Consider the following 21,673-nt stretch of genomic DNA (forward strand, 5'->3'; position numbering starts at 1 on the left):
CTTAGCTGACCGTTACCAGTTTGTGAATATTAATGGACAGCCTTCACAAGTCAGCCCAGTAAAATATGGGGTGCCTCAAGGATCAGTTTTAGGCCCTTTGCTGTTTACAATATACATGCTACCCCTGGGAGACATTATTAGAAGACATGGGATCAGCTTTCACTGCTATGCAGACGATACTCAATTATATATTTCAACTAAACCTGACGAGACGTCTAAACTGTCCAAGCTAACTGAGTGTATTAAAGATGTTAAAGACTGGATGACCAACAATTATCTTCTCTTAAACTCAGACAAAACAGAATTATTACTTATTGGGCCTAAATCCTGTACACAGCAGATCTCACAACTCGACCTGCAATTAGACAGATACAAAGTTAGCGTTAGCTCTACTATAAAAGATCTGGGTGTCATATTAGACAGCAATTTAACTTTTAAAAATCATATATCTCATGTCACAAAAACTGCTTTCTTTCATCTGAGAAATATCGCTAAGTTACGAAGTATGCTATCCATCTCAGATGCAGAAAAGCTGGCTGCCCAGCATCCTCTATTAACAAAGTTCAATTAGTACAAAATGCAGCAGCCAGAGTTCTTACCAGGTCTAGAAAATTTGGTCACATCACCCCAATTTTATCCTCCTTACACTGGCTGCCTGTTAAGTTTCGTGTTGAATTTAAAATATTGCTTCTTACAAATAAAGCTTTAAATAATCTAGCTCCTGTTTATCTAACCAATCTTCTGTCTCGCTACAATCCAACTCGCTCTTTAAGGTCTCAAAACTCAGGGCTTCTGGTAGTTAGCTCTGGTAATAGCTAAGTCGAGTAAAGGAGGTCGAGCCTTCTCATTTATAGCTCCTAAACTCTGGAATAGCCTTCCTGATAACGTCCGAGGCTCAGACACACTCTCCCAATTCAAAACTCGATTAAAGACCTATCTGTTTAGTAAAGCATACACTCAGTGCACCCCTTAGCGGGCTTCCACACAGGTTCTGCATCTTGTTTATATACACTATGAACAGCAGCTACGCTAATTATTCTCTTTATTCTCCATTTCCACCTGGGGATACTCTTCCCTAGGCCCTCAGACTATGCAGAGTCACTGATTCGATCCAAGACCAACGACAAGATGATGCCAAGGTCTCCATATCCTGGACCAAGCCGTATCCTGAGCAGCTACTGTGGTGGTCATGGAGGAGTGGAGAACATGAAACTGATTCCTGTGGCGCTCCAGAGACAGACAAGTCTTTGATGAGGCCAGCTTCCAGCCTCCGCCGCTGAGACTGCAGCTCTGCACAAGACGTTTGGCCAGCGGAGAAATTAAAATGGTCGTGCCCAACTAAGTCTGGTTTCTCTCAAGGTTTTTTTTCTTCACTTTCGCCAGTTAGTGAAGTTTTTTTTCCTCTCCGCTGTCGCCACTAGCTTGCATGGTTTGGGATCTATAGAGCTGTGCATCGTTGGTTTTGCTCTTCAGTATTTGGACTTTCAGTGGTGATTTTAAACCACACTGAACTGAGCTAAACTGAATTAAACTTAAACACTACAAACTGAACTACACTGTTCCAATTTACTATGACCTTTTATGTGAAGCTGCTTTGACACAATCTACATTGTATAAGCACTATACAAATAAAGGTGAATTAAAAAAAATTGAATATTTGCACACATGATACACTCCATACATACGCACAATCTATACATATACAGACATGATATAGTTCAGACATATGCACACATGTCCGGGTCTGGGATAGAACCCAGGTCTCAGGCGTGAGAGGTCAGACACATTACCACTGAGCTACTGGGAGATGATGAACACACATGAGGCAATCTATACATATGCACACATGATACATTCTATACATATTTGCACACATAATACACTCCACAAACATGAGGCAATTTATACATATGCACACGGGTCTCTGGCTTGAGAGGTCAGTGTCATTGTTACAATCTATACAAAGGCACACGATATAGTACATACACATGTCAGGGTCTGGGATAGAACCCAGGTCTCTGGCTTGAGAGGTCAGTCACATTGATACACTCTATACATAGGCACACATGATACACTCCATACATATACAGACATGATACACACACTATGCACACATTAAACATTCTATACATATTTGCACACATGATACACTCCATACATATACACACACGTCAGGGTGCTGGGATAGAACCCGGGTCTCTGGCGTGAGAGGTCAGACACATTACCACTGAGCTACTGGGAGTTGATGAACACACCGAGAGGCAACTTGCTTGCACACATAATACACTCCACACTCGCTATACATATGCACACATGAGGCAATCTATACATATGCACACATGATACATTCTATACATATTTGCACACATGATACACTCTATACATAGGCACACATGATACACTCCATACATTTGCAATCTACCACAAGATACACTCTATACATATACACACATGTCAGGGTCTGGGATGAAACCCAGGTCACTGGCGTGAAAGGTCAGACACGTATCCACTGGGAGTTGATGAATACATCGAGAGGCAACTTGCTTGCACACATAATACACTCCACACATGATACACTCCATACATAAAACACTCATGTATACTTCATACATATACAGACATGACACTCCAAACATATGCACACTCCATACATATCCACACATGATACAATCTATACATATGCACACATGATACAATCTATACATATTTGCACACATGATACACTCTATACATATGCACACGATCACTCTGTGTTTCATAATAACTTTTAATTTTATATTCCTTCATTATTATTCGCAACTGATTCCTGGCTAATTAAACAGACACATTTCCCACTGACCTCTGTGAAGAAATATTCTTTGCCCCAACGTGACTGAAATTAGCTGCATTCACTGTTGATTTTCCTTTTTCTTGGTTGCGTCATGGCTCGCCAAAACGTGATTATCAATTATGTTTCCTTCAATTTGTTCGGTTAGTTTTACGTCATAACAGGAACTGCTGCCTAATTGAAGGCATGTCATAGCGACACCCGGTGGTAATTTATTGAATTACATTCGTTTTTGTATAGCGGGCCAGATTCTATTAATAGTTATAAAAAGCCTCGCGGGCCACCACAAAACAGATTGTGGGCCGTAGTTTGGACAACCCTGCTCTATACATATGCACACATGATACACTCTATACATATTTGCAGACATGATACACATGCACACTCTAACAGACCTCAGAATGTTAAATCAGGCCACATCTGCTCAACAACCGTCACACTCAACACTGGTGTACCACAGGGCTGCGTGCTGAGCCCCTTCCTCTACTCCCTTTTTACCATCGACTGTAGGCCTGTAAACAGATCCAACACCATCATCAAATTTGCAGATGACACCACAGTGATTGGTCTAATCAGCAATAATGATGAGACTGCCTACAGGGAGGAGATACAGCATCTGGCCACCTGGTGCACCGACAATAATCTGCTCCTTAACACCAACAAGACCAAGGAGCTCATTGTGGACTTCAGGAAGGGACGAACAGGCTCACATGATCCCATCCACATTAATGGGATGGCCGTTGAGCCTGTGTCATCCTTCAAGTTCCTGGGGACCCACATCTCTAAGGACCTTTACTGGACCATCAACACCTCCAGCCTGGTCAAGAAGGCTTACCAGCGCCTATTCCCCCCCCCCCTCCCCCCCCCCCCCCCCCCAATACACCCCCCACACTCCTCTAACTTATACTCCTCACAATCACTGCACTATTTAACATTTGCACATTTAAAGTTTGCACATAGTCATTGCACTACATTGCACTGATTCACTTATCTGAACTGCACATACCCACAGCACATGAACATTTGTAATTGTTTATCTATCTGCCACTCCTGATTATTAATAGCATCCTGTACATATATTCATTTATTGTAAATCTGTTCATAGCTAATACAACCTGTATATAATGTTCATAGTACATCCAACCGTAAATATTACCATAGTTTTTCTATAAATGCACTTTATAACTTATACCTGTATCCTGCACTTGCTGCTATTGCACTGCTGGTTAGACCGAAACTGCATTTCGTTGCCTTGTACTTGTACATGTGTAATGACAATAAAGTTGAATCTAGTCTAATCTATACACATGATACATTCTATACATATTTGCAGACATGATACACATGCACACTCTATACACATGCACACATGATACACTTCATACACAATACACTCATGTATACATATACACTCATGATACACTCCAAACATATGCACACATGACACACTCCATACATATGCACACATGATACAATCTATACATATTTGCACACATGATACACTCTATACATATGCACACATGATACACTCTATACATAGGCACACATGATACACTCCATAAATATGCACAGGATACACTCTATACATAGGCACACATGATACACTCCATACATTTGCACACATGATATACTCCATACATTCCATATATATATACAAACATGATATACATAAATCAGGGTCTGGGATAGAACCAGGGTCTCTGGTGAGAGAGGTCAGTCACGTTACCATGTTACTACTAGGAGTTGATGAACACATTGAAAGTTAACTTGCTTGCAAACATGATACACTCCACATACTCTATACATATGCACACAAGATACACTCTATTCACATGCACACATGATACACTCCAAACATAATACACTCATGTATACATATACACTCGTGATATACTCCATACATATACAGACATGATACACTCCAAACATGTAAGAGTGTAACGATATACGTGTATTCGTATTGAACCGTTCGGTACGAGACTTTCGGTTCGGTACACATTACAAACTGAACGATTCAGACTATCTAAAAAGATAAAAGAGAATAAGTACAAATTAGAATGTTTTCAGTGCAACAATGCTCAACAAGGCATCCCAAATGACGTGTCAGGCAACATGCTGCCATCCCAGTCCACCTCCAAACACTACTCCGGTCAGGCATACGCTGCACTAGCTCGCAAAATGGCTAGTAACGTTAATGTAATCCTTATAAACCTTTTTTTTGGCTGCTGCATGGAGGGTGCCATAGCGACCAGCGTCTTCAGGTAGAATGTTTAGAACTTCCGTTCACAGCGTTTACAACTGGTAATTTGCATTCCAAAAATGGGTTTCAATAGCGTTTTGCGTGGATTACCTAGTAACACACAACTTTGAAAATTGTGTGTTAAAGCCGTTATAATCTGTCAGATGTGGTTCAAGCGCGAGAGAAATCGTTCTCCTTGTTCACGTGTGTGCAGTCAGAAATACAATGTGTGTTTGTGTTTCCTCAGCCTCTCAGTTGTTAGCTCAGCGGCTCTTCAACACTCACACACACACACACGCGCAATACTTCACTGCATTATAGAGCAAACCAGATTACTGGCATGAAACTTAACAGGTAACGTTATGCAAGTCATGCAATTTACAAAAATGACTAATAAAAGTCTGTTACTGATACTCTGCTGGCTGATTTGATGTTCAATCTCATCGCGAGCCGTTTATGTATTTTTCGTGTGTTGTATTCACCACCGTTTGTGTTTTTCTGTCATTTCATAATGTCACTTTATTTTCACTTTGTCACACTTATTAAATCAGTGTGTCAGTGGGACAGTATAGTAGGCTACGTGTGTGTCAAACATTTTGGTGAATTACATTTGTTTGGGCTGGTTATATATTTGAAAGAAAGAGAAAATGTTGACTTTAGCGATGGCGTGCTTCATTTAAACAGCAGAAGATGCCGTCTGACAATGAGGGGAAAATGCCTCACAGCAGTTGGTATCTGTCACGATCACCAGCGATCATACTCCCAGGTCGCTGGTTCTCTCACACATGGACTACAAATCCGCCATTCATGGACTACATATTCACACATGCACTCTGTTCACACACACACACATGCTTCCCCATTTCCATTGATTAGACTCCCACAGCTGTTGCAGTTCCTAGACTGATTACACACACCATTTAAGCAGCACTCACACTCATTCACACTGCCGAGTCTTGTTTACTGTATAGTGACTTTACAACGCGTTTCCTTTGTCTTGTTTCACCGTGTATTTACCCTAGCCTTGTTCACTAAGTTATCCTTGTCTGCTGCCTGCCTTCCGACCTCTCGCCTGTGACTGTTTACGATTCCGGACTGCCTATATACATCTGTTTGCACCTGGGTTGACCATTGCTTCTCCGACAACGAATAAACCTGCACGTGGATCCTAACCTCAGTTGTCTCTGTCACTCCTCGTGTTACAGAAGACTCGGCCACCCAAACATGGATCCAGCGGGGATTAAAATCATGTGCCTGCGTCAGGGAGACCGATCAATTGAAGAATATGTGCAAGACTTTATTAATCTGGCTCATTTAACTAAGCTGAACGATGTATGCTTAATGATATTCTTCCATGGCGGATTATCAGAGCCACTTTATTCAGCCATGCCACTGTGCGAACCCCAATGGACAATAGAGAAGTATATCGAACTGGCACTACAAATGAGTGGGTCCCCCTTCACCGTGGGCGAGGTGGAGGAGACCCCTAAATATTTTTTGGGAGGGGGCAATGTACAGCAGGACCAGAGGACAACAGGGCTTGCTGTACATCCCACGGACACATTAATGCTGGCAACACCCATACTCCTGTCTCCAGCTCACAAGATGGCCGCTTCCAGTCCTCCAGCTCACAAGATGGCCGCTTCCAGTCCTCCAGCTCACAAGATGGCCGCTTCCAGTCCTCCAGCTCACAAGAAGGCCGCTTCTAGACCTCCAGCTCACAAGATGGCTGCTTCCAGTTCTCCGGCTCACAAGATGGTTTCCTGTTCCGAGTCTGTTCCTGCCTTTGTTCCTGCCATAGTTCCTGAAAGACCATCGCCAGAGCCACTACTGCCAGAGCCACTACCTGAGCCACTGCCACCAGAGCTGCCAGATCTTCCAGAGCTGCCAGATCCTTCAGAGCTGCCAGATCCTTCAGAGCTGCCAGATCCTCCAGAGCTGCCAGATCCTCCAGAGCTGCCAGATCCTCCAGAGCTGCCAGATCCTCAGTCACTGCCAGAGCTGCCAAATTCTCCAGAGCTGCCAGACACTCAGTCACCGCCAGAACCGCTGCCAGAGTCACTGCCGCCGCCAGAGCCACTGCTGCCAGTACTGCCAGAGCTGCCAGAGCCACTGCCGCCAGAACTGCCAGAGCCACAGCCGCCACCGCCGTCTGAGCTTCTTGAATGGCTGCCACCACCGCCTGAGCTTCTTGAATGGCTGCCACCGCCGCCTGAGTTTCCTGAGTGGCTGCCACCGCCGCCTGAACTTCTTGAATGGCCGCTGCTGCCTGAGCTTCCTGAATGGCCGCCGCCTGAGCTTCCTGAATGGCCGCCGCCGCCTGAGCTCTCTGAATGGCCGCCGCCTGAGCTCCCTGAATGGCCGCCGCCGCCGCCTGAACTCTCTGAAGGGCCGCCGCCGCCTGAGCTCCCTGAATGGCCACCGACGCCTGAGCTCTCTGAATGGCCGCCACCGCCTGAGCTTCCTGAACGGCCGCCGCCGCTGCCTGAGCTTCCTGAACGGCCGCCGCCGCCGCCTGAGCTTCCTGAACGGTCGCCGCCGCCGCCTGAGCTTCCTGAACCGCCGCCGCCGCCTGAGCTTCCTGAACCGCCGCCGCCGCAGCTTCCTGAATGGCCGCCGCCGCCTGAGCTCCCTGAATGGCCGCCACCGCCTGAGCTTCCTGAACGGCCGCCGCCGCTGCCTGAGCTTCCTGAACGGTCGCCGCCGCCGCCGCCTGAGCTTCCTGAACGGTCGCCGCCGCCGCCGCCTGAGCTTCCTGAACCGCCGCAGCTTCCTGAATGGCCGCCGCCGCCTGAGCTCCCTGAATGGCCGCCGCCTGCGCTTCCTGAATGGCCGCTGACGCCTGAGTTTCCTGAATGGCTGCCACCTCCGCCTGAGCTTCCTGAATGGCCGCGGCCTGCGCTTCCTGAATGGCCGCCACCTAGGCTTCCTGAATGGCCACCAGGTTCATATGACCCGCCGATGTCTGCTGAAAGTAAGGCTCCAGGCTCTCTACAGCTCCATGCTCCAGGCCCTCCAGAGCTCCACTCTCCAGGCCCCCCGCAGCTCCATGCCCCAGGCCCTCCGCAGTTCCATGCCCCAAGTCCTCCGCAGCTCCACTCTCCAGGCCCTCCGCAGCTCCACTCTCCAGGCCCTCCGCAGCTCCACTCTCCAGGCCCTCCGCAGCTCCACTCTCCAGGCCCTCCGCAGCTCCATGCTCCAGATCCTCCGCAACTTCACTCTCCAGGCCTTCCTCAGCTCCACGCTCCAGGTCCTCCGCAGCTCCATGCTCCAGGCCTTCCTCAGCTCCATGCCCCAGGCCCTCCGCAGCTCCACTCTCCAGGCCCTCCATCCCTCCCCCTCGTCCGCCTCCGCTCCACCTCCCGCCTGATCAGTTTTAGGAGTGTCTGGAAGCCACTCTTAGAGGGGGGGCTCTGTCACGATCACCAGCGATCATACTCCCAGGTCGCTGGTTCTCTCACACATGGACTACAAATCCGCCATTCATGGACTACATATTCACACATGCACTCTGTTCACACACACACACACACACATGCTTCCCCATTTCCATTGATTAGACTCCCACAGCTGTTGCAGTTCCTAGACTGATTACACACACCATTTAAGCAGCACTCACACTCATTCACACTGCCGAGTCTTGTTTACTGTATAGTGACTTTACAACGCGTTTCCTTTGTCGTGTTTCACCGTGTATTTACCCTAGCCTTGTTCACTAAGTTATCCTTGTCTGCCGCCTGCCTTCCGACCTCTCGCCTGTGACTGTTTACGATTCTGGACTGCCTATATACATCTGTTTGCACCTGTGTTGACCATTGCTTCTCCGACAACGAATAAACCTGCACGTGGATCCTAACCTCAGTTGTCTCTGTCACTCCCTGTGTTACAGTATCGATCCCATTAGATCACATTTTTTAAATGATCAATCCAGGAGGTGACTGATCGACAACAGTATTAGTTCAAAGATGATAAAAGTGAATAAAATAGATTAAAACTATCATTTCAAAGCTGTCCAAATGTGACTGTTTATACGCATCAGCTGCCGACTGGAAGTTCTTAGCATTCTCCTTGCGCATACACGCAAAGCATAATGGGTAATTTTGCATTCTAAGAAAATGGTCTATAACCAGCAGCGTGTCTGGCGTTTGGGAGCACTTTGGTTTCCCTGTATGTTATGAGGGTGATGGCAAGAGAGTGGTGGAAAAAACCAATGACATCTGCTATGACAGTAAGCTTTTTAGCGGTAATATTTGAGCATGTCAACTCATTACCACCGCATTCAGACAGGTAATTCCTTCAGATTTTAACAGGGCAAAACAAATCACTGAGGCGATCGGTACATTTATAGCTGTGGATATGAGACTTAATCGGTAGTGGAAATTTCAGGTTTCAAGAAAATGTTAAATTTAATAGAGCCCCGTTACATTATTCCTTCATAAGCCCATTTCAGTCAGATAATTTCTGCTTTCAGATCCACTAAAATGGCAGGTGACAGTCAAATCAAGCAGATCTGTGCTGTCTGAAGAAAAAGTGGACACTCATCTGTAGTAGTCTAGTACGTAAAAATTCACAAAATTCACTTTTTAGCCATACAGACTCTTATTTGTCCCACTTAAATAACAGTAATGCATATCTGGCATATCTGGCTAACCCCATAGAGACTATGTCTGTTCCTCGTATTATTAGATCAAGATATGAACATACTGTGTGCTCCAGAAATAATCTACTAAGAATCAAACCAGAAAAAATGCTAAAAAGTGAAAATACTAATTTCGTAAAGCTTGGTCTCCTAAACATCAGGTCACTAGCACCTAAAGCGCATATCATAAATGAAATAATAACAGATAAAAATCTTAATGCACTCTGTCTCACTGAAACCTGGCTGAAACAAAATGACTATATTAGTTTAAATGAAACTACTCCTCCAGAATTCTTATATAAACATGAGGTTCGTTAAATTGGTCGTGGTGGTGGAGTTGCATCAATCTTTACTGATATTCTTAATGTCAATTTTTTAAAAGAGTTTTCTGATTTTATTTCTGACTTACTAGTTAAAACTGATCAAATACTTTGTAGGAGACTTTAACATCCGTATAGATGGTGCTAACGACACATTAGGGCTCACGTTCATGGATTTACTACATTCACTTGGGATAAAGCAAAAACATTGTTGGTCTTATGGCATTGAGGTCATTGATGTAGACATTATACCACAAAGTGATGATATTACAGACCACTACTTTATACTATATAAGCTGTGTTTACCTGAAATTAGCAGATCCGCTCTGATATATTGCCCTAGTAGAACTATCATTCCATCCACCAAAGATGAATTCACAAATAACTTACCTGATCTTTCTCTATTTCGAAATGCACCCGCAAACGCAAATGACCTTGATGTAGTAACCAGCAGTATGGATGCCATCTTTACTAGCACACTAAATACTGTGGCACCCATCAAAGTAAAAAAGGCTAGAGAGAATAAAACTACACCATGGTATAATAGTCATACTCGTGCTCTCAAAACAGCAACCCATGCCCTGGAATGTTAATAGAAAAAAACTAATTTAGAGGTCTTTAGAATTGTGTATACAAAGACAGTATGTCCTGCTATAGGAGGGCTCTAAAATCTGCCAGGGAAAATAATCATAACAATCCTAGATTTTTATTTAACACCATCGTTAAATTAACAAATAATCAGTCATCTTTGGAACAAAATGTTCCACCGCAAATTAGTAGTGATGACTTCATGACTTTTTTCAGTGATAAAATAGAAAGCTTTAGACAGAAAATAGATGTTTAACTTTCTGCACCACCTTATACTTCAGATCCAGAAAACATCCCACTGAATCAAAATAACCTACAGTGCCTCAAAATCATACAATAGGAAGAGCTAGATAAAATTATAAACGGTTCTAAACCAGCTATGTGTATGTTGGACCCAATTCCAACAAAATTACTGAAAGGATTGCTACCTGTTATAGGAGAACCTCTTCTTAACATTATCAACTCTTCTTTATCTTTAGGCCATGTTCCAAATCTTTACAAGCTAGCTGTTATTAAGCCTATTATTAAGAAACCGCAACTGACCCCAGCAACTTAGCTAATTATAGGCCAATTAAAATCTTGCATTTATGTCTAAATGTAACGTGGAGGCTGAGGCTGTGTTAGAATCCATATGCAGAAGTTTTATTAAAGGATTTAGGCAAAGACATCAGTGAGTAAACAGGCGGAAAGTCGGCAACACATAAGCAGTCCAAAACAGAGCAAGAGGGCAAAGACAGATAACGTACTTGATCAAGGCAGGCAGGGTCGTACACAGGCAGGCAGTCATGAAAGTCTCTTGGAAAACGCTTGGTAGTGAGGGTAGACTGGCAATACTTCGCAAAGAAGCCATAGCTCTCACTGAAATACTACACAAACAGGAAGTGACTGCAGAGGGAGTGGAGCTGAGTCAGTAGTCGGGCGAGGGCTCCCTCTGCTGAAGTGGCGTTACAGAACCCCCTCTACTAGGAGGGACTCCTGGAGCTCGATGTGAAAGGGAGGAGTTCAGGGGGTGGAATGGAGGGCCAGGACCATAGAGGAGAGGCGGTCCAGGACCATGAAGCGGACATGGTCCTGGTTCGTAGAGCAGAGGCGGTCCTGGGCCATGAAGCAGAGGCAGGCCTGGGCCGTGGAGCAGAGGCAGGCCTGGGGCGTGGAGCAGAGGCGGGCCTGGGGCGTGTAGCAGAGGTGTACCTGAAGCATGGAGCTGCTGAGGGCCTGGTGGGTGGAGCTGCGGAGGGCCTGGAGTGTGAAGCTGCAGAGGGCCTGGAGCATGGAGCTGCAGAGGGCCTGGAGCGTGGGGCTGCGGAGGGCCTGGAGCATGGAGCTGCGGAAGGCCTGATGAGTGGAGCTGAGATATGTCTGGAGGCTTTGGTTCAGCATGCATAGACGTGTCATATTCCCACAGTGAGTCAGGAGGCCCAAGCTCAGGAAGTCCTGACAGTTCATTAAACCCCAGTGGGTCAGGAGGCTTAGGTTCAGGAGGCACTTGCCATGTATTCAACCCCAGTGGGTCAGGAGGCTTGGGTTCAGGAGACACTGGCAATTCCTTTAACTCCTGTTGGTCAGGAGGCTTGGGCTCAGTAGACACTGGTAGTTCATTTAAAACCAGTGGGTCAGGAGGCTTGGGTTCAGGAGACACGGGCAGTTCATTTAACTCCAGTGGGTCAGGAAGCTTGGATTCAAGAAACACTGGCAGTTCCTTTAACTTCAGTGGGTCAGGAGGCTTTGATTCAGAGGCCACTAGCAGTTTGTATTAACCCAGTGGATCAGAGGGCTTTGGTTCAGGGGCCACTGGCAGTTCATATAAGCCCAGTAGATCAGGAGGCCTTGGTTCAGGAGTCACTGGCAATTTGTATAACCCCAGTGAATCAGGGACTTAGGTTCAAACAGTTTAGGCAGCTTTGGGAAGTCACATGGCTCTGGCAGCCATTCGAGAACTCAGGTGGTAATTCTGGCCCTTTGTGGAACTCAGGTGATGGCTCTGGCCTTTTGTGGGACTCAGGTGGTAATTCTGGCCCTTTGTGGAATTCAGGTGACGGCTCTGGCCTTTCGTGGGACTCAGGTGACTGCTTTGGCTTTTCGTGGGACTCAGGTGACTGCTCTGGCCTTTCATGGGACTCAGGTGACTGCTCTGGCCTTTCATGGGACTCAGGTGACTGCTCTGGCCTTTCGTGGAACTCAGGTGACTGCTCTGGCCTTTCGTGGGACTCAGGTGACTGCTCTGGCCTTTCGTGGGACTCAAGTGACTGCTCTGGCCATTCGTGGGACTCAAAGGGATCTGGTGCCCGCCATTCGGGAAGCTCATGCGGCGGCAGCCATTCAGGAAGCTCAGACGGCATCAATTCAGGAAGCTCAGGCGGCGGCGGCGGCCATTCAGGAAGCTCAGGCGGCGGCCATTCAGGAAGCTCAGGCGGCAGCCATTCGAGGATTTCAGAGGTGTCTGATGCCTGTCATTCGAGGAATTCAGAGGATCCTAGCGCCTGCCATTCAAGGGATTCAAAAGTGTCTGGCACCCGCCATTCGAGAAATACAGAGGTGTCTAGTGCCTGCCATTTGAGGAACTCAGAGGTATCTGGCGCCCGCCATTCGAGGGATTCAGAGGGTTCTGGCACCGACCAAAAAGGAAGTTGGCTCTGGCAGCTCTGGCGTGAACTGGAGGACTTGAGACAGCCATCTTGTGAGCTGGAGGACTGGATGCAGCAATCTTGTGACTGGAGACAGCCATCTTGTGAGCTGGAGAAATGGAGGCGGCCATCTTGTGAGCTGGAGAAGACCCTGGCATGGCTTGAGCAGGCCCTGGCGTGGCTTGAGCAGGCCATGGCATAGCTTGAGCGGGACCTGGTGTGGCTGGAGCTGAGGTTTTGCTGTGTTCTTCCACTGGACCCACAGTGAGAGAAGAACCACTGATCAATAACGCATAGTCAATGTACTGGGCCAGTGAAAAATGTATTTTTCCCCCTGGCAGGCTTGATCCCAATGGTTCACTAAGTCCATTTCTAAAAATGTCCTTTAACGCCACTTCATTCAAATCCACTAGGTAACAAAGTTCACAAAAATCAGAAACATAGTGCTCAATTGTCCTCTGGCCTTGGGACAGTTCAAAAATTTTGGCTACTGGGTTCATAGCTGAGTCTAGTTTCTGTAGCTTACAGGCTTGAAACTTCTGCTGGATTCAAGGGAAGCGAAGTATTCTGTAACATGGAGGCTGAGGCTGTGTTAGAATCCATATGCAGAAGTTTTATTGAAGGGTTTAGGCAGAGATATCAGTGAGTAAAACAGGCGGAAAGTCGGCAAAGACAGATAACGTACTTAAACAAGGCAGGCAGGGTCATACCAAGGCAGGCAGTCATGAAAGTCTCTTGGAAAACGCTTGGTAGTGCAGGTAGACTGGCAATACTTCGCAAAGAAGCATGGCCTTAGCTCTCACTGAAATACTACACAAACAGGAAGTGACTGCAGAGGGAGCGGAACTGAGTTAGTAGTCGGGCGAGGGCTCCCTCTGCTGGCGTGGCGTTACACTAAATTACTAGAAAAAGTTGTTTCTGCCCAATTATGCTCCTTTCTGCAGACGAACAATGTTTTTGAAGTGTTTCAGTCAGGTTTCAGAGCTCATCACAGCTCAGAAACTACATTAGTGAAAATAACCAACGATTTGCTCTTAGATGCTGACCAAGGGTGAATCTCGCTACTAGTTCTACTCGATCTTAGTGCCGCATTTGACACCATTGACCACAATATCCTCATAAATTGCTTTAATTCTACAGGTGTCCAGGGACAGGCTCTACAATGGTTTAAGTCATACTTAGCTGACTGCTACCAGTTTGTAAATATAAATGGACAGCCTTCACAAGTCAGCCCAGTAAAGTATGGGGTGCCTCAAGGATCCGTTTTAGGCCCTTTGCTGCTTACAATATACATGCTACCCCTGGGAGACATTATTAGAAGACATGGGATCAGCTTTCACTGCTATGCAGATGATACTCAATTGTATATTTCAACTAAACCTGATGAGATGTTTGAAATGTCTAAGCTAACTGAGTGTATTAAAGATGTTAAAGACTGGATGACCAACAATTTTCTTCTCTTAAACTCAGAAAAAACAGAATTATTAATTATTGGCCCTGTACACAGCAGATCTAACAACTCAACCTGCAATTAGAGGGATACAGAGTTCGCGCTAGCTCTACTATAAAAGATCTGGGTGTCATATTAGACAGCAATTTAACTTTTGAATATCATATATCCCATGTCACAAAAACTGCTTTCTTTCATCTGAGAAATATCGCTAAGTTACGAAGCATGCTATCTATCTCAGATGCAAAAAAGCTAGTCCATGTTTTTATGACTTCTAGGCTAAATTACTGTAATGCTCAGTTCACTGGCTGCCCAGCATCCTCTATTAACAAACTTCAACTAGTACAAAATGCAGCTGCCAGAGTTCTTACCAGGTCTAGAAAATATGATCATTTCACCACAATTTTATCCTCCTTACACTGGCTGCCTGTTAAGTTTCATATTGATTTTAAAATATTGCTTCTTACCTACAAAGTTTTAAATAATCTAGCTCCTGTTTATCTAACCAACCTTCTGTCTCACTACAATCCAACCCGTTTCTGCCTCTCGTTTATTTACACTATGAACAGCAGCTACACTAATTATTCTCTTTATTCTTAATTTCCACCTGGGGATACTCATCACGAGACCCTCAGACTATGCAGCGCCACTGATTCAATCCAAGACAAGTGACCCCAAGAAAGATGATCCCAAGGTTTCCATATCCTGTACCAGGCCGTATCCTGAGCAGCTGCTGTGGTGGTCATGGAGGAGTGGAGAGCATAAGACTAATTCCTGTGACGCTCCAGAGATAGACCAGTCTTCGCTGAGGTCCAGCTTCCAGCCTCAGGCGCTTAGACTGCAGCTGTGCACAAGACGTTTGGCTAGTGGAAAAATGGTCGTGCCCAACTGAGCCTGGTTTCTCTTGAGGTTTTCTATTTCTTCACTTTCGCCAATTGGAAAAGTTTTTTCCTCGTCACTGTCGCCACTGGCTTGCATGGTTCGGGATCTGTAGAGCTGCGCTTTGATGGATTTGCTCTTCAGTGTTTGGACTCAGTAGTGATTATTAAACCACACTGAACTGAGCTAAACTGAACTGAACTTAAACTCTAAAAATTGAACTACACTGTTCCAATCTACTATTATCTTTTATGTGAAGCTGCTTTGACACAATCTACATTCTAAAAGCGCTATACAAATAAAGGTGAATTGAATTGAATCATCTTTCTGAAAATAAAAAAAATACTTAAAAATAGATTGAAACAGAGTTCCATATGAAAACTAAATAGTTCCTTTCTTTTTATTTGTTTCACTACTACAATTTTACATTATTTTTTTATAAGCAGCTTTTTTAGTACAAAATATGCAATGTTTGGTGCAGAATGTAAATGAAAATTGTAAGGGCCCATATATTTTTCCTATGACGGAACTAACAGCATGGGTGAAGGTTAAATGCATGTAAGCCTTTTAGCACATGTGAAAAGAAATATTTTTATTCATTAAGATTTATTTTAATTTGTTTCCAACTCCGAATTTTAATCTGACTCCAATTTATAATAATTTTAGATTTATCTAATTCATGCTGATCACCTTATAGGTTGTGATTCGGTCTAATTTAGATTGATTAACCTAATAAATCCTTATTCTCAAGTAATGGTTCATCATTTACCCGAAGTCGCTTAGAGTCAGTATGCTGGCCAGTTACATCTGCTCACGGACACATCCTCGCCAGTTCCGAGTCTTAGCCGATAAGCTAATTTCCTTTAAGTAAAGTCCTCTAAGTCCCATGCTTGCTCATACTTAAAGGAAGTTTGATTTAGCCCCCTAGATTATATTATACTAAGTCAGTGATTGTCAGAAATCATCAGGTCTCTAATGCTGTGCCCATGCTCCATCCATTGATCCTGAATGTATGACAAATCCTGGTCGTAGGCTGCGGAAACATCAGCCTAAACAATCTACTAGATTTAAATGATTTCAGGAGATATTAAAGTTAAACAAGAATTTTACATTTATTTGTCAGGCAAAGATTTTCCATTCCAATGCACATAACTAAACAAAATAAGCCAATCAAGATTGTACAACATCAATTATTCGAAGATACATTTAAGTTAGAGATTAATACCTGACCGTGTAGAAATACATTGCAGCATATAAGTCCTGATGCAGAGCTCAGAGACTCACAAACTGCAATGGGGTATCCTGCCTACAGAATCCCACAGACACTTCTGCACCCTTTGCCTAAATACTCAAATCATCATAAATTCAAGACAATAAAAGCGTCACCAAGCCTCTTGCCTGGTCATGAGTTGATACAAAGACCATTTTCCCTGGAGTGGAGCATCTGGCAAAGATCTTATCAAAGAAATTAAGACCACTTTACCAATCACACAGAGACATTTAAAATGATACTAAGCATGACAAGTTAAAAGTCACAAATACTGCAAATATACATCTTATATCATTTCACCATAGAAGATTGAAATCTGGTCATTCCTGAGTAACCTTTTTAATGACCCAGGCCGTATAACTAGGGAGGGTAAGAGGGCCTGAGGATAGGTGATGGGTCAACTGTCCAGATGGCTTTCTCGAGATCCTCTCTGAAGATTATAAAGTTTATTGTTTTACAGCATGTTAGTTCTCGTGGTCTGATCTTTAGAGAATTTCACAGCAGTTTTCAGACAGTAAACTCCAGGGCAAAGAGGGGGGGCTCAGGATGCATGATCGAGACAACCCGAACAACTGGTTTCCTAGCTGATCTTCTTCTCAGATTAGAAAGTTTATTGTTTTAGTGCTTGACCATTCTCGTGGTCTTGCCTCGTGTGGAGCTCCATAACCGTTTTCAGGGTTTAATATTATAGAGAGATATAGCCATCCTTACAAAATTGAATGACATTATTAGCATTTCTCATTTCAAACACGGTTTAATATGTTAATTGTATCCACATTTTAATGCTTTATAAGTTTAAGATTAAATCAAAAATGCAACACACAAACTGAATTTGATGTGTATAAAGTACAAGCAGAAACTGTAGCAAAATGATTATTTAAATTTAAAAAAAACATTTAGGTGCCTTAGCTGATGTGGATGCTTATGACAAGAGCTGTTGCCTATTTCTGCTTTGTATGTACCGTTTAGTGAGAGGTATAGTATCCTTGCTCACAGAAGTCAAACCTCACTCTCGGGCAGCCCTCTTTTGTAGACCTCTTTATGCAGCTCAACGCTTGCTAACACCCAGAGTTGGACCATGGGCCATATGGCCATTCAAACCAGGCACAGACCTGGACAGTTTCGTCCAGCTCAGGACCTACTTGTGCTGCAAAAGGGATCATTTCTCCTCCGCGGCGCGGAGACTAGCCTGCAGCTCCAAGAACCTCTGGAACCAGCTGTATTCTTCCTTGTTGAGAGACAACTGGGCCGTGCCGAAGGCTCTGTTTGTCTTATGCGTGGTGATCTGGCTATAAAACAAGCAGAGAGAAGGTAAGTGAGTGAGTGAGCGCATACTACTGGTGGCCCCCACCTGCACAGCCAAGGAGTCACACTCACATTGATGACATAGGCAAACTCGTCCGGGCTTCTGTAGGCCTCTTCGACCTCCCGGATGGTCAGATTCTGGAAGACCCCACAGCCGTCGACTGAGATGGAGGTCAGGTAAAGTCCAAAATTCACGCAATCCCCGAAAACTCCACGACAGGTCAGAGATAATTGTAGTCGGGCACGTACAGCCAGGCGCAGAACGTCCCGACAGGTACGCCGGGAAAGGTGACCTCCCGTCGGGCATGCCCTGGCGTGCTTGGGCCTGGGTTTAATCAACTCTACCAGTGAGCGTCGTTCCCTTCAACTGGACCTTGGTCATTCGAGACATTTGCTAGAAAGACCTACCATCCCCGAAACGGACGACGTTACAAAAGCTCGCTAGAAAGACCTACCATCATCCCTATGGACTAAGTCGTTGCAGAGACCCACCGTCCCGTAAATGAGGGTCGATTGTTCCTGACAGCAAAAAAGACCCACAATCTCCCAAATCCATTTTTACTTCCTATCTGTAGTAAATCAGTCTGGCCTCTAACTATTTACTGGAATCTTCTATAAATACGTATTTCTGCTTTGCATTACTGTGCGTTTTGGTTCTGTCAATGTAATTTATAGATGATCCCTAAAATTGTGAGCACGATTGTCTGGTTAATATCAAACCTAAAACCAACTTTACTGAGCTAAGAGGTGATTGGTTTCCTAAAGTATTTCCAGTTCACGCTCGAGGGCGTGTGCAGCTTCATGAAGCTGCTGAGGAACAGACTTTACCATGTTTATGCTGCCAAATGTCCTAAATAGTCCTCGCTGCAACCGTGATGACAAAATCTAATACCTACCTTGCAGCAACAGCCGCCGTATGTGGGCGTGGCCAGGCCAGACCGCATTTTCACTTTCACATCGGCTTTTATTCATCGCGATGTAATAAATGAAAATGGATTCTCTTTATTTTATTTTAATATTCATTTTTCAGCAAACATTGCACATATGTCTTGGAAAATGCTAAATGAAATACAGAAATACATTTCCATTAACATATTGCATAATGGTTTGTGTATTACATTTCAAAATGAATTTTGCTACAAACATCCCACAGTGTTATGCTGAGAATGCAATCCTGCGTTTCCTACACGTGAGTGTAAATGCATTTAGGACAGATAACATTTAAATGATCATTTTGATATACAGTTTCTGCTTGTACTTTATACACATCAAATTCAGTTTGTGTAATGCATTTTTGATTTAATCTTAAACTTATATAGCGTTAAAATGTGGATACAATTTACATATTAATACCGTGTTTGAAATAAGAAATGCAAACGATAGGATTTAATCTTAATTTTCATTCTGCACCAAACATTGCGCATATGTCTTGGAAAATGCAAATTGCATACAGAAATACATTGCCATTTAACATATTACATTTCAAAATGAATTATGCTACTCATATGCTTCCATATTTTGTATGACTGTTACATGTGATGTCATGCAATCCTGTATGCTTGTCAGTTATATGCTTTCAATTAAAAAAACAACGTCCGGACCCTTTGACTTATTATTTGTACTCACACGGACCAGACGACAAGAACACCGTTGAACAAACAGTCGGGAAACGGATATGAAGTCTCTCCACCGTGTTAGGTAAGAGCGTAGACAAAACAATTTTGTATTATTAGATATTAGAGGGCCTCAAACCTGCTCGGTAGCTTTTGTTTGAATATGTTTTCCCCTACCAAGAATTGATTAAACAGTGAGTGGGATCAGCGATCGAATTTGTATCGCCTTGTTCATGGCTGCTAACAAACTAGCGCATGGCTAGCTAGCCGATCGCGTGCTAATTACGCTATTTTAGTGCTTCCATGAACTAAAATAGCCAATCTTTTGGTCTTGACAGGTGCGAATATATCGATGAAGATGCTCGATGTCAGCTGGCTTACAGTACGCCTATAAATCACCACCAGTTGTCGTTAGCTAAACTCGGTGAGCTCATCGCTTTCTAGAAGCGACGGCGCGGCGCAGATTATCAGCGCGTCCCAGCATCTGGCGGGAAACAATGAGCTTCAGTCTTATAACTAGTTTCAGTTATTTTGCGCTCTATGATTAAAATAAAACTTAACTAAAAAGACATCAAGACGATGTTGTTACGTGAATTACTTATATTGGCTGCCTCGTTTTTAAAAACACCGTGTACAGGAAGATGAAACACGTCAGTCTTTAGTGTATGTTTACATATAAAAAGCGGAAAAGCATCACAGTGATTAAAAAACGTCCACAGTGATGCATTCACATTTATGAGCTCGCCTTAATATCAGACCCGTTTAGCTTTAGAATGAATTAGGTTTTGCCCCCAAAAGTAAGAAATAAGGCTTGTTCCCCTATTTCTAGGTATTCTGGGGTGCAATGGACGACAGCAGCGCAGTGAAGCTCTTTGTGGGGAATCTGGATTTGGAAACCACACAAGATGACCTAATAGCGCTTTTTTCCCCTTTTGGAGAAGTGGTGCACATAACTGTACTCTGGCAGTTTGCCTTTGTCCATCTGCAGGGAGAAGGGGCAGCTGACAGTGCCATCCATGATCTGAATGGTCGAGAGTACCGCGGCCGGAGCCTTGTAGTTGAAGAGTCCAAAGGGAGGCCTCTCAAATCCACCAAAGTATTTGTTGGGAACCTGTGCGCTTCCTGTTCCGTCGAAGACCTGTTTGATCTCTTCTCAGCTTATGGCAAAGTTCTTGATTGTGACAAAGTAAAGAGTAAGTATGTACATTTAACCCACTGCTTGTATTGTATGGCCCAATGAAATCTAATTTACTTTTTTTTTGTTTGACCATGTCTAAAATCTTCAAATTTGTTTGTGTAAAGGGGAATTAGCTCTAATGGTAGAACGTTCACTTAGCATGCGAGAGGTAGCGGGATCGATGTCCTAATTCTCCACTTCTGTTTTCATGCCTTTTACACTGGCTTTTATTGCAACACTGGTTGCACCTTGAGGGTTTAGAGCGAAACTCTTTACGTCAGCTTTGTCAGTTCTGTGTAGTACTCATCATTGCAATCCGTCAGAAGCCCTATCAAGTCAGAGTTTTCTTTTATTCGATGGCGCATCCGCAGTGAGAAATCAAAGCACTAAATATATAGCGGAGTGCTGTCGATTAGGCCATTGGAATCATCACCATAAGCGATGTGACCACCTGGGAGGCAGATAGCGTTTTGGTCAAATGGAAGCAGGTGGACTTAAGGGGGAAGCAGCTGGACTTGAGGGTCCTAGAAAACCCATAGTAACTGTTATTCTCTGGCCTTCAAGGGAATAGAATGCTATTTTAGCTTTTTTGTGCGGTGCTGGCAAAAAAAAACAGGTCCCACCTAGATTTGAACTTAGATCGCTGGATGCAGAGTGCTATCTATTACACTATGGAACCTCAAGATGGTGTAGAGCTGCTGCCCGAGATGAAGAGGATGAATTAAAAAACTGGTCTTGCAGG

The sequence above is a fragment of the Danio aesculapii genome, chromosome 5 (genome assembly GCF_903798145.1).
Source record: "Danio aesculapii chromosome 5, fDanAes4.1, whole genome shotgun sequence".
Taxonomy (NCBI): Eukaryota; Metazoa; Chordata; class Actinopteri; order Cypriniformes; family Danionidae; genus Danio; species Danio aesculapii.